This window comes from Vombatus ursinus, unplaced genomic scaffold, assembly GCF_900497805.2.
Source record: "Vombatus ursinus unplaced genomic scaffold, bare-nosed wombat genome assembly UNPS02014786.1, whole genome shotgun sequence".
NCBI lineage: Eukaryota > Metazoa > Chordata > Mammalia > Diprotodontia > Vombatidae > Vombatus > Vombatus ursinus.
The window spans coordinates 21,040,683-21,044,817 of record NW_020954564.1 but is presented as its reverse complement, the minus strand read 5'-3'; positions in this window follow the sequence as shown (position 1 = coordinate 21,044,817).

Genomic DNA, 4,135 nt, shown 5'->3' with positions numbered 1-4,135 from the left:
CCAATTTGCATTTTTACTTAAAAAGATTGTATACACAAGGCTTTTTTGTATAATGAACAAATGGGGTGGATGAGAATTGGGAAATCTGTTATTCAGACTTTGAAATGTTTTTGCCTCTGATGGCATCTGGATTTTAACAAGCTAGGGGAATAATTTCATGTAGTATTTGGTGAAAATAGAGGTTTATTTTTGGTTGTTTAGATGTCACCTCTTAATTAAAAGTTAATATCTATGTAGAATTAGGAAAGCAGTACATTGGGTTTTGCTGATTAGACAGATACCTTGCTTCCTAGTGAAGAAAAAAAATTCATTCATTTTTGTCTTGTCTAATCTAGCATTTTTCAAGAGTTATAAAAATGGAATTTTCCTTAATGATTTCAGAATTGGACTTTGTTTGAAAGGCTAATTTAGTTGAAGGACACTCAGAAGTGTCAGGCTTAGCCTTTCTGCCCCTCCTAAAATGCCATTTTTGTCCTCACTAGGACATTCAGGCTCTGAAGTGGTAACATTTTTAAAGTAATAGATATATAGCATTTTGTTTATAAGATAGTGAATGGAGTTTAGTGTTCAGAGGAAAATAAGGTTAGATTATTTTTTACTCATACATTTCAAACAAAAAATGCCTTGGAAATTATTCCTACTTTCTCTGTCTCTCATAAATGAAAACAATGGACTATGACTTAAGGTGAGCTTTGTCCCTTTTGTTTTTATGATTTGGTTGCAGTGCAGTATCGGATAACTTAAAATCAGGAGTGTTCCTTGGCACCTAGTTCTTTGCTGGGGCTGGGTCTTTGGAGTAAACTGACACCTGTTACTGTTTTCAGTTTGTGTTCATCACCTGAGTAGTTCTGCATTTTGTATCTCAATAAGAATGACAGGGATCTTCCAGGTTAATTACTCCAAGATGCAGTACAATGAGGTTCAATAATATGCCCAGCTCCTGCTTTTAAATTTTTATTGTTCGAGGTGCTCTGCAGAGAAGATTTAACCATGGAACCTTTTTGTGACTGATGGCTCACTGCAAGGTGAGTAAAAGGGGTAAGTAAAAGTGAAAATAACCAGAAGGCAGAGAAGAAGTGCCTTTAGACAGTTGAATGTGAGAACTGGGGGGTGTGAGTGGAGGTTTTGGTGATTAGTCTGGCCTGTAGATGCTTCTTCCCGTGTCTAACATCTGTGAAATTTTTCTGGTGCAACCAAAGCTTATACTTAACCTTGAAGGAGTAAACATGGATTTTGACCTAACAGTGTTTGAAAGGGCTATACTCAACTCTTTACCTTACCCTTATAAAAAGTGGGGAAGAATCATAGCTTTAGTGATGAAAGGGACCTTTGAAGACATCTAGTCCAATTTTCTCATTTACATCTGAGGAAACTGAGCCCCAGAGAGATTAAGTGATCAGTCCTAGGTCAGTCACACAAGTAATAAATTGGCAGAGGTAGATTTTAAACTCAGATCCTCTGATTCCAACTCCAGCATGCTTTCCATTGCACCATGTATTGCCTTCCACTTTCTGGCCCAAGTCAAATGGATCGGATTTCCTGAGGAGAAATATGAATTCCAAAGTTGTCTATATATAAAATTTCTTAATAAAAAAAAGTAACTGAAATCACAGAACTGAGCATTAGGATGAAATGGGGTGGTGAAACCCTTCTATAGTTGAAGTATAATGGTGGTTCTTTCCCAGTAATGGCTGATTAGTGATGATTGCTTATCTTAACTCTTGGTCTGTTTATCCCTCTCCCTCAACTTTGAAAAAACACCTAATGCTACTATTTTTGTTTAATAAATTATTAGCTAAAAGCTATCTGTTGCAAAATGAACACTATAGTGTATACTTCTAAGAGGGAGTTAGAAGGATTGCTGAACTGAATTAGAAAATCTGAGTTTCTACACTTAATAGCTGTGACATTGTGGGCAAGTCACTTAAACTAGAAGACTTTGTTTCAACATTGTGAGTTCCTTGAGGACAGGACTATTTTTTGCCTCCTTTTGTATCCCTAGCACTTTGCACAGTGGCTGGTACTAATAGGCATTTCATAAATGTTTATTAATTGATCAATCAATTGTTAAGTTGTGTCTGACTCTTCGTAACCCCATGGCTCTTCTATGCTCCACTATCTCTCAAAGTCTGTCCAAACTCATGTTTATTGCTTCCAATTATACATCTCATTCTCTGCCATCCTCTTTTCCTTTTGCCTTCAATTGTTCCCAACATCAAGATCTTTTCAAATGAGTCCTTTCTTAAACTCTTTTGTGGCCAAAGTATTTAAGCTTCAGCTTCTGTATTTGACCTCCCAGTGAGTAGACTGAATTAATTTCTTCAAGTATTGACCGATTTGATCTTGATGGCTAAGAGACTCAGAACTCTTCTCCAGCCCCACAATTCAAAGCATCAGTTCTGTGGTGCTCAGCTCTCCTTATAGTCCAACTTTCACAGACCATGCATTGCTACTGAAAAAATGATAGCTTTGACTCTGGGGACCTTTGTCGGCAAGGTGATATCTGTTTATTAGTATGCTGTCCAGATTTGCCATAGCTTTCCTTCCGAGGAGCAAATGTCTCTTAATTTCATGGCTGCAGTTACCATCTGCAGTGATCTTTGAGCCCAAGAATATAAATTCTGACACTGCTTCTGTTTCTTCTATGTCTATTTGCCAGGAAGTGATGGGACCAATTGCCAAGATCTTCGCTTTTTTAATGTTAAGCTTAAAGTCAGCTTTTGTACTCTGCTCTTCCACCCTCATCAAGAGGCTTGTTAATTCACTTTCTGCCATTAGATGGTATCATCTGCATAGCTGAGATTATTAATACTTCTCCTGGTAACCTTAATTCTGGCTTTTGATTCATCCAGCTTGGCATTTAACATGATGTGCTCTGCATATCCGTAAAACAAGGTGACAATACACTACAGCCTTGTATTCCTTTTCCCGTCTTAAGCGATTCAGGTGTTCCATGTTCGCTTCTACCTGTTGCTTCCTGGCCTGCATGTAGGTTACTGGGGAGACAAGATAATCAGGTACTCCCATCTCTTTGAGGAATCGCCACATTTTGTTGTGATCCACACAGTCAGAGACTGTAGTGTAGTCAATGAAGCAGTAGGTGTTTTTCTGGAACTCCCTTTCTTTCTCCAAAATCCAGCAAATGTTGGCAATTTGGTCCCTAGTTCATCTGCCTCTTTGAAAACCAGCCTACTTTTCTGCTAATTCTTGGTTCACATATTGCCAAAGCTCAGCTTGCAGAATCTGAAGCATAACCTTGATTTAACATCTCATAAGTAATGCTTGAGCTGCCTGTTATATGGGGTTGCTGATAAGCGTTGCGGTAAGAAGACTTGACTTTGAATCCCACTTGAGACATAATAGATGTGACCATAGGCAAGTCACTTCACTCCCAGAGCTTCAGTTTTCTCATCTTTGAAATGGGAACAACACTTGGAATTTTGCTTCTGTATTCTCTGCCAAGGATAGTAATCTTTATACTTGAAGGGGCAGAAATGACTACCAGGGAGTGGATTTCTTAGAGCATTGATGTCAAACAGAAGGGGGGGGGGGGTGTGACACTCTGGAGTGCTTCATGGGAGTTTTAACATCTCTGCATTAGAGAGATAGTAAATAGATACCCTTGATGAGTTTTAAGTCAGATGAACTACATCTTGGGGTACTGAAAGAGCAGGCAATTATGATTGTTGTGACACTACTGTTGGCAGTCTTTAAAATATTGTAGCAGTGAATCAGTAAGCATTTATTAAGTGCCTACTCTATGCCAGGTACTGTGTCCAGTGTTGGGGATACAGACTGGGCTAGAGAAGGGCAAATATCCCAAAACGTTTTTGAAAGTATATGTTTTTATGTTACTTTCCCTTCCCCCCATTCTACCCAGAGAACTTTCCCTTGTAACAATAAAAAAGGTAGTTTGGTGAAACGATTAGATTCTGACAATATATCCACCCTCTTTCATAGCTCCCCACCTCTGTGAAGAAGAGTGACTTTTCTCACTTTTTTTGGTGCCAGGCTTGATCATTATAATTGCACAAAGTTCAGTTTTATTTTGTTGTTGCTGTTTTTAGATGTTTTTTATGATGAACTTTAAAGTCATAACAAACATGAATATTACCTTGTAAAGGACAGAAAAAGC